Below are 10,739 nucleotides of genomic sequence, written 5' to 3'. Positions count from 1 at the left end.
ATGTAAATAGTTGATGTGAGGGGCAGAAGCGTCTGACAATACCAAACCCTCACTCCACTTGCGCAGCAGTTTGTAAAGAGCTGCCCACCTCACTCTACTTCTTTTTATGTAGTGATATACGTTTTCTTTATCTTTCCTCTCCCTCCGATATTTGCTGACGTCACAATCTGCGCAAGCGTACGGTGGCTTACCTCTCTCTTGCGTCTGCCTGCATGCCCCTGCCACGTCAGCGCCTGCACCACACATAGGGTGATGGTGACCAGAACAAGAGTCCGTTAGCGCCCCTATAATAAACTGGTAGCTTTTGCTCATTCTCGTTCACTGATGTCATGAGCTTGTAGAATGTTTTTTTTTTTTTCCCCGCCTTATCACGCTCACAATGTTCTGCGTCCCTCTGTAACGTGGTGTGTGTGGGTGTGGGGGGGGGGGGGGGGGGGGTAATAAAATGTTACAGTCTGACGGTCGGTATAAGAAAAACCTCTCTTCTGTTGCTTGCTATTGAATTATGTGATGAATTATTATTTCTATTACTATTATATCACATTGAACATTCTCCGACACAACTATAAGTGCCTTGGTTACTTTGAGTAATGTCGATCTATGAAGGACAATCATGGTGCTGGTAAACCAAGCCACTCCGGGCCCGGGATTACACTAATACTACTAAAAATTCTCAGAAATATATAGTTATTCCTTTTGACCACAATAAATATTCTGGACGTACTTGACATACTCCATAGCACGCGGCTGAGCTACGTTCGTTGTATCGTTTGTAAACTTGTTGCAGATGCATTATGAACGACGCCGTCTGGGCTGCGCGCGTCAGGCAAAGTATTGTGGCAGCCGCCTCCGGCATCCATCAGCGGGCGTGGCGGGGCGGGGAGGCGCGACCGTGACGGACTGACAGACAGACAGCACGCCAGTGTTCACTTTGTTCACTGTCGGAGAGTGATATAGCGGGGCTTTATCTCCCTGGACGACACGAACAGATTTGACGAAGAAATGACAAAGCTGTCTGTGTCACAGTGATTGTGTGAAGCGAGGCGACGCGGCGCCTCCATCGGCAGCAGCCTGAGAGTCGATGCTCCCACGCGGCGACCACACGCCGGGAGAAACTTAAAAAGACTAATAATTATGGGGATGTTTTGTTATTTACAAGAATAACCTAACTATATATGTTAACTATAGGCGTTTCTAATGATAAAATTATAAGAAAAAATACACCAATTTAATGTTTTAACCAAAGTTTGAAAGCAGATGTTTCCATTCGTCTCCGGTACTAACCTACTTCAGCTTTTGATATACTTCTGCTGATTCAGGAGTACACGAGGACATCTAAATCTGTCTGTCTATCCATCCAGCTATCTATCTCTAACACACACACACACACACACACACACACACACACACACACATATACGGAAGAATGCCCGTTCCCTAGTCGTAAGAATAAAGCTAAAGTATGGGTGACACAAATCCCCCAGAATCCCACGGCCGCCAGGACGCGACTCTTCCCCTGCCAAGCCGAGTGTGGCGTGGGCCGGGGCGAGGGCAGAGCAGCGCGCCTCTCCGCCTCACTTCCTGCCTGTAAACACCTACTTCCTGCTGTCCACCGCGGCTCCCTCGCTCACCTGCAAGAAGAGAGAGAAGCATATTAGAGCGCGAAGGATACACTGCATCATATTTGCCCCCCGAAATATTATTATGAACGTATGTGTCGGTAGAGGTCAGGACTTAAAGGTTGAAGGACTTAAAGGTTGAGTGTCAGAATAGCGTCAGAAATTCAGAATACAATGGCAAACATACGCAAACAATAAGACAATGAAAATACAAGAAGAAGAAGAATATGAATAATAATAATAATAACAATAATAACAATGATAAGAAGAAGAAGAAGAAGAAGAAGAAGAAGAAGAAAAAGAAGAAAAAGAAGAAGAAGAAGAAGAAGAAGAAAAAGAAAAAAAGAAAAAGAAAAAGAAGAAGAAGAAAAGAAAAAGAAAAAGAAGTAGAAGAAGAACATGAAGAACAAGAAGAAGAAGAAGAAGAAGAAGAAGATGATGATGATGAAAAAGAACAAGAATAAGAATACAAATAACATCCTAAGCATAATTATTACACTTCTGCCGAGGAGGTGAATTAAAACATATAAAAACAGCTGAAAAAACGAACACAGTAATTAAAGGGCACCAAGCTAAATGAATATCGCACTCCAAACGCTAAAAGAAAATAAATATAAAAACAGGAAAACTCACGATTGAAAGCAAATGAATAAAATTAACAAAAAAACACAAAATTCATTAATGTTTCCCTCGCTGGACGCCACACAGCTTCCCCTTCGCTCCCTCTCATTTCCCTTACATAGCCTTACCTTACTTTACCTTACCTAACTCCCTTCCCATCCCTTTCCCTTCCTTTCCCTTGCACTAACCCACTCCCTCTTCCCACAGTTACCTCCCCTTCCTCTTACTTCCCTTAAAATGCTTTCCTGTATTTTCCTTTCCCTCCTATTACTTCTGTCTCTCTTACCCACTACTGCACACACTCCCCTACTTTCCCTTACCAACCAACAACAACCTCCCTTCCCCACCACACCCTTCCTTACCTACAAGGACAAGAACCCACATACTCCCCTAGAGACCACTCCCCACTACTGCCCATCACTTACCTTACCTTCCACTGACAACCTCCCTTCCCTACCATACCATTCCTTGCCTACAAGACCACGAACCAACACCATTACCTGGAAATCTCTCCCACTACTACTCTTGCCCATCACTTCCAACACTCCCCTTCACCCCTCGCCCACAAGAACTATATTCGCCCCTCTGTCACTCCCTTCTCCCCCTCTTCTGCATGACCCAGTAAGCCGGTCCGCTGCATGACTCGCCCGACACAAAGTTACAGTCGGACGAAATTAAATCCAGACAAGCGTTCCCCCGTGCGTCAGTGTTACTTTATGGTCTCTTAAAACAAGTCGCTCCGGGTGGCAGGGGAGCACGCCATCGGGATATTAGTTCAGGTGTTACCCCACTCACTCGCTCCCTCCCTCTCTCGGCCGTTCCCTTACTCCCTCCTGCCTGCCTCTCCTCTTCTCTTCTCTCGCCTCGACTCCGATCACCTCCTGACTGTCTGACTGCTTGTAACCTTGACCTGTAAAATAAAACCCCACACTGGCAGACAATAGAGTTATACTGTCTGTGTGGGTTTCTATTTATACATCAAGAAATAACGTCAGTGTGATTGACCGCTCAACCTTGACCTGATCTGACCTGACTAACCGAGTGTATGTTCCTTCTCCCCTTCCTTCTTTTGTGCTCTTTCTCTTCCTCTTAATCCCTCTTCACCATCTTCACCGCCATGTCGTCTTCCTCTTTCTCCTTCTTACTCCCCTCCTTTTCTGATTTTCCCCCGTGTATGTTTTTTTTCCTTCCTCCTCCTCCTCTTCCTCCTCCTTCTCTGATCTCAGCTTTTAATTCCTTTTTTTCTTCCTCCTACTCCTCTTCCTCCTCCTTCTCTCTCCTTTTTTTTCTTCCTTCAACTCCTCTTCCTCCTCCGTCTCTCTCTTTTTTCTTCTTTTTCCTCCTTCTCTCTCCTTTTTTTCTTCTTCCTACGTAGTCTTAAGGTTTCTCTCCCTTTCAATTCTTCTTTTTCTTCCTCCCACTCGTTATTATTCTTTTTCCTTACCATTCCTCCTCCTCCTCAGGCTCTTCCTCCAAGGTTTCTCTCCATTTCAATTCTTCTTTTTCCTCCGACTCAAGTTATTAATATTTTTCTTTTCCTTTCCTTTCCATTCCTCCTCCTCCTCCTCCTCCTCTTTCACTCCCTACAGAGTCCCTTCGCATCACACATTTCGCTGCACATTCCCTCTGCTTCTCCCTCAACAGCTGATAGTTTTTATTTTTCCATTTCTTTTTGTGTACTCGTTCCCAAAATTTCACCCCTCGCCACTCACTGACATATCTCCCCTTTCCCCTTCCTCGTACCTCTCTTCTCTCTCTCGCTCTCTTTCTCTCCTCTTACCATATTTACTTCTAATACAGGGTCACTTTCACTAACTCCTGTGGTTCTTTCCTATTCCTCCACCTTCTCCACTTTCATGGTTCCTGTTCCTACACTCACATTCACTAATTCCTGTGGTTCTTCCCGATATATTCCTCCACCTTCTCCTCATCTTCCAACACATAGTAAATTATATAATACACCCACATTCACTAGTTATTATTGCTCTTCCTATTCCTTCAACTTCTTTCTCCTCGTCTATCTTTTTCTTTTCGATACCTTAAGTCTAACTACATACACTGATTTCTTTTGGCTCTTCTGATCTCACTTCCTCGTCTTCACCTTCCTCTCTCCCTCTCATACTTCTAGCTGTCATTTCTTCCCATGCTTTCAGTCTAATAATTTTCCTTCCTTCCTCTGTATATACGTTTCGATCCTATGCGGCTCCTCTCCTTATCTATCGCCTCCACAATGAGCCGTGCTGTGTTCTTGTTCCTCATCCTCAAAGCCTAATACATAAGCTTCTCGCCCTCCTCCTCCTCCTCCTCAGCGGCTTAGACGATGACACAGGCTCACGTTGCTTTGGTTTAATTTGCTGCGTGGGTTTAGCGACAGATCACACGCCTCGAATCACGGCGTCTAGTCTGGGTGCTATGAATTTCCTGGATAATTATATGTAATGCCTCCCTGTGTGTGAGTGGGGGGGGTAGAGGGGAGGTGGGGGGATGGCTGGGATGGGGTTGTGTGTGTGTGTGTGTGTGTGTGTGTGTGTGTGAGGGGGGGGAAGTGTGTGTATATGTGTGTGTGTGTGTGTGTGTGTGTCTCTCTCTCTCTCTCTCTCTCTCTCTCTCTCTCTCTCTCTCTCTCTCTCTCTCTCTCTCTCTCTCTCTCTCTCTCTCTCTCTCTCTCTCTCTCTCTCTCTCTCTCTCTCTCTCTCTCTCTCTTTCTCTCTTATTTATTTTTTGCCTTTCTTCCCTTCATCCTTTCTTTAATCCACTTTTTTTTCGTTCATTCTCTCTCTCTCTCTCTCTCTCTCTCTCTCTCTCTCTCTCTCTCTCTCTCTCTCTCTCTCTCTCATTCATAAAACCCCAGGCATGCTTTTAATACGTTCCCCTTTCAGCGGCTATGCATTAAACAAAACACTATCCAGCCTGGCGTGTCGGGAAGTGACCTGACCCGCAAAACACAAAGGGATGAGGTGCTGGTATGGGCCACACGGGGCTGTATAGTAGTACCGCGCGGCGCAGACCCCCACGCGAGTCCTGGCCTATCCACCCACCCAGCCACGCTCGTGCAATATTACAAAGCCTTTGAGAGCATACGTGCCAAGCAGCCATGCATAGAATATGAGACCGTTCAAAATTTCCATCGCAAATATAATGAGGGGAGCAAAAAAGGTACATTTTCACACAATATCTCTCCGTTTATGATAATGGTAACGGATGTTTTAATCGTGCCGCCGCGGAGGAAGGGAGAGAAGAGGAGAGACAGGAAGAGATGAGAGAGGAAGGGGAGGATAGGGAGGTGGTGTGGAGTGCATGGAGACGCAGGCGTGTGGGGCTAAAAAATGGGTGTATGCGAGAAAACACAACCACGGAGTATTGTCATTCTTGCGAGCTATTTTATTGTCACTCACTAATGTCATTCTTGCGAGCTATTTTATTGTCACTCACTAATGTCATTCTTGCGAGCTATTTTATTGTCACTCACTAATGTCATTCTTGCGAGCTATAGGGAAGGAGAGAAGAGAGGATAAGAGGACGAAGGAAGGGAAGAAGGGAAACAGTAAGCAAATAAAGAGCAACATGAAAAGAAGAAACACAGTAATCGGGTAACTAAGCGAAAGGCAGAAAATAACTAAGAAATAAAAAGAACGGATATGTGAGACGGGGAGGAAGGAGAAAGGGAGGAAACATGGAAACATAGAATGACCGGCAACAGAAAGCCTATTGGCTCATTACGAGGTTGCCTGCTGTAAAGTAAAGGAGGAGGAGGAGGAGGAGGTGTTCCCCTGGTCATTACAAGTCTCCGCGTCTTTGCTTCACCGTGGACAGGGTCTCGCCAGCCAGCCGGTAACTTGTTTCACTGCGGGGCGCACTGCAGAGCAGGAGTGGAAAACAATTTCGTCAGCAGCGAGTTGTTACAGTAACGTGCCGAGTCTTAGGCTTACGGCACTTTATGGTCGAGGAAATTAAATCATGAGTAGCTAAAGGGCAAGAGTAGCTCAAAAACTATTGCTACAAAGATGAGCACCGACGTCACGCGCAGGTAAAGCGTTTGCTCACTTAATAACCTAGGACAAGGAAGAACACCTGATGCAATAGCTGTGTGCGGCACGTTAGTAATAAGAGTATGTTGGTACCGGCAGGTTAGTTGTGCCCTTGGCCTTGGATAAGACTGCCTATACAATGGGACAAGTCTCCTGTAGGTAATCTGTCCGGCAGGTTAGTAGTGCCCTTGGCCTTAGATAAGAGTGCCTATACACTGGGACCAGTATACTATAGGTAATGCGCCCGCCACGTTGCTAATAAGAGTACCTGTGTACTGGCACAGGTATGTAGGGACTCTGTAATGACAACGGCGAGTTGTGTTGCGCTGGTAGTCGTCCCTCTGGGGTGGCTGTCAATAAAATGTAACAATTTGGCATTCGTTATAATATTCCCAAGTTTACTTTTGGTATATAAATAATCGTCATTAAGATCACTACGCATATAAAAAAATTTAAGGATACACTGAGCTATGAATATATCAAGGGTAAGAAAAGATAAGTCATGAGACGCCTTGGGGCGGCGTTAGGGACACCTTTCGATGGCAGACGGGAGTCCAAGTACAGCATAACCCCCCAAGCGTCCTGATACGTGATGACTGTTCCGAGTGTGAGGCCTTGGGGCGGGGGTAAGGACAGCTTCCAATGACAGACGGAAGCCCAAGTACTGCATAACCCGCCAAGCGCCCTGATCCGTGATGGCCTATTACCGAGTGTGTAGAATATCGCCTTAGATTAATCCTCGGTGCGTGATGGCCTCTGTACATGATGCCTCGAGAAGCGATGAAAGCTAATAGTGAGGCTTGTCCTGCCACCGCCAGGTGGCCAGCATCTTCTGGATGGCCCGGTAAACTGCCAGGGCGTCATTTCTGGGGCCCTGGACGTGGACCAGCCCCCTCGTCGGGTCGTGGACCACCTTCGCGTTGTAGCGCGCCAGCAGCCTATTCAAATAGTTGCTCTCGGGACCCAGCAGGGCGCGCGCGTATCGGGGCGGCATGTACAGCGTGTAGCGCCAACACTGCTGACGGCGGCGGGCGTCGGCAGCCTCCTTGTCCTGGCGCTCAAACATGGCCACCACGTCCCTGACGGCGTTGTGCATTGCCTGGGCATCGTGCTTTGGGCCTCTGACAAGGAGCTGCATCGTGGCTTTGTCGTAATTGACCCGTACGCAGCTCTTGGTGCGTAAACTCTTGATGAGGTTTACCTCCATCAGGCGCCGTGCGTAATGTGGCGGCAGGTGATGGATATACCACCACTCCTGACGGCGACCCTGGCGAGCCTCCGCGCCCGGCTGCTCCGCCTGAGCTGGCCTAGGCTCGGCAGTTACAATCTCCCGCACGGCCACAGACACAGCGCCAAGGACGGACGGTTCCTCCTCTGCCAGTGCTGGCCGAGGCTCGGCAGTTACAATCTCCCGTACAGCCACAGACACAGCGCCAGGAACGGACGCCTCATACTCTGCCTGGGCTGGCCGGGCCTCAACAGGAGCAGACTCCTGAAGGGCCACAGACACAGCGCCAGGGAGGGATTCCTCCTCCTCTGGCTGGGCTGGCCGGGCCTCAAAAGGGGCAGACTCATGAGGGGGCAAAGACACAGCGCCAGGGAGGGATTCCTCCTCCTCTGCCTGGGTTGGCCGGGCCTCAACAGGAGCAGACTCCTGAGGGGCCTCTGACACAGCGCCAGGGAGGGACGCCTCATCCTCTAGTAATAATAATAGCAATAATGATATTGATAACGATATTATTTTATTATTATACTTTTTATTGTTATTATTAAAACAATGATGATAAAAACATTAATAGAAGAGGAGGAGGAGGAGGAGGAAGGTTGGTAATACTAATACACGAATAAGGATATGAAAAGACGAGGAGACGGAGAGATAATTGAAAATAAAGGAAGAGAGAAGAGGAATGAATATGAGGAGGAAAAATTAGAGGGAAATATGATGGATGAAGAGGAATAAACACAGGAGGGAAGAAGAGAAGGAAGAAAGTAAAAGGAGAAAATTAATAGAAGAGAGAAAGAAATCGAAGAAAAGCAGGAGTAAAAAGGGAGGAGCAAGAAAGGAAAACTAAGCGAAAGAGGGGGAGAGGAAAGGTATAAGAAAAGAAAGATGATAAGAATTACTAAGAGAATGACGAGGAGGAGGAAGAGGAAGGGGAAAAGCAATAGGAAGACGGAAGAGAAAGATAAATAGGCGAATGACGAGGAGATCGAAGAGAAGAAGGGGGAGGAGGAGGAATGGGAAGACGAAAGAAAAGAAAGATAAATAGGAGAATGACGAGGAGAACGAAGAGAAGAAGGGGGAGGAGGAGGAATGGGAAGACGAAAGAAAAGAGAGATAAATAGGAGAAATGACGAGGAGGAGGAGGAAAAAGTGGAGGAGGAGGAGAAGTAGGTCACGGGTGATCACTCTAGGGCATGTACAGATTGAAGATAAGTGGAAGTGGAGTCGGATACAAAAAATTTAGACTCCGACTGTGACTCCGACTCTAGGAAATTTTAAGAATGCGACTCCGATTCCGACTCCGACTCCGAAATGCAGTAATCGGGTAGCTAAGCGAAAGGGAGAAAATAAATAAGAAATAAAAAGAACGAATATGTAAGACGGGGAGGAAGGAGAAAGGGAGGAAGGAAAGGAAGCAGGGAGATAAGACAGAAAGCAAAGAAAAAAAGCAACACGAAAGAGGAAATGGTGTATACGGGTAACTCTGAAAAAGGGAGGAAATAAACAAGAAATGGAAAACGCACATGATAAAAAAAAATACACGGATAGTAATTGTTGCCATAGAAAAAGTAACACGAAAGAGAAAATGTAGTAAACGGGTAACGAACTGTATGAAAGGGAAAAATAAATAAATGGAGAACGAACGATAAAAAAAAGATATGAAAAACATGAGTGATAATTATTGGCATCGAAAGAGCACCGAAAAAGGGAAACACAGAGAACGGGCGAGTACCTGTATGAAAGGGGGAACATAAATAACAAATGGAGAACATACTCGTGATAAAAAATATAAAAAACGCATGTGGTAACGCAAACATGATACAAAATACAATAACACACGCGTAGTAATTCTTGCCATAGAGAGAGAGCAACGCGAGAGAAAATAAATGGGAAAAAGAAATAAATGTAGAACGCTAGTGATACAAAAGATAACAAAACATAGAAAAAATAATAGAAGTACAAATGATAATAAATAATAGAAGATGGCGCCACTATAAACACTTGCCTACGCCATGACAGGCTGGGGCAGAACACCATCCAGGCCACTCAAGCAAGCTTACCGGCGCAATAGGCGTAGACGTAAAAAGAAAAGAAAAAAGTAAATTCGAAATGGAGAACACACCTGACCCCCCCCCCCCCAAAAAAAAAAAAAAATACTCGTAGTAATTCTTGGCACTTCCACTAATCATCCGCATACAGTCTTCCACACATTCACCACCACCACCACGACATTCCACGCGACAACGGAAGTGGAGGAGGTGATGGTACAGGTGGGTGGGGGTGGATGGGGGGAGGAGGGGCGTCCGTAACCAGCGGCCGCACATCACCAAAATAACGCCCATTAACCTGAAGTACAGCTTAGGTATAGCGACTGGAAGGGGAAAGGTGGCAGGGGAGAGGGAGGGAGGGGACAGGTGGTAGGGGAGATGAGGGGAGGGGACAGGTGGTAGGGGAGATGAGGGGAGGGGACAAGTGGAAGGGGAGAGGGAGGGAGGGTACAGGTGGTAGGGGAGAGGGAGGGTGGAGACAGGAGGCAGGGGAAAGGTAGGGAGGGGACAGGTGGTAGGGGAGATTAGGGGAGGGGACAAGTGGGAGGGGAGAGGAGGGGACAGGTGGTAGGGAAGATGAGGAGAGGGGACAAGTGGAAGGGAGAGGAGGAGACAGGTGAAAGGGGAGAGGGGGAGCAAGGACGTGGGGGAGAAACAAATGGAGATGAGTAGGTGCAAGGGAGTAGAGGGGAGAAGGGGAGGGGAGGGGAGTGTCATCACTGTCGGGGGTAGGGGAGTGTGGTGGGGATGAGGTGGTAGAGTGCGTGGGGAGAAGGGGGGAGGGGAGTGACATTCGTCCCCGTACAGCCCCACGCACCTGTCATCTAGCTAATATTCCCCTCCCCATTTCCCCTCGTCCCCCCTGATGGTTAAGGGTAAAGGAACATAAACACACACACACACACACACACACACACACACACACACACACACACACACACACACACACACACACACCACGTTTTTTTTTTTTTTCTGTCCGTCTTCCCCTCTTCTTCCCCTTTCTCCTCGTCCACGTTCTCCTTCTTCTCTTCCTCTGATATTTTCCCCCTTTTAATTCTTTTTTTTTTTCTTCCCCTCCAGAAGCAGAAGGGAGTCGCACGTCAGCCGCTGAGTGGAACCAATACACGCCGTCACAAGTCACACACTGCTGACTTCAACACTACTTATCCTGTATTTGCTGATTCAGTCAATACAC

Source organism: Eriocheir sinensis, chromosome 10, assembly GCF_024679095.1.
Source record: "Eriocheir sinensis breed Jianghai 21 chromosome 10, ASM2467909v1, whole genome shotgun sequence".
Lineage (NCBI taxonomy): Eukaryota > Metazoa > Arthropoda > Malacostraca > Decapoda > Varunidae > Eriocheir > Eriocheir sinensis.
The sequence above is the reverse complement of the archived record's forward strand: the minus strand, read 5'-3'. Positions refer to the sequence as shown.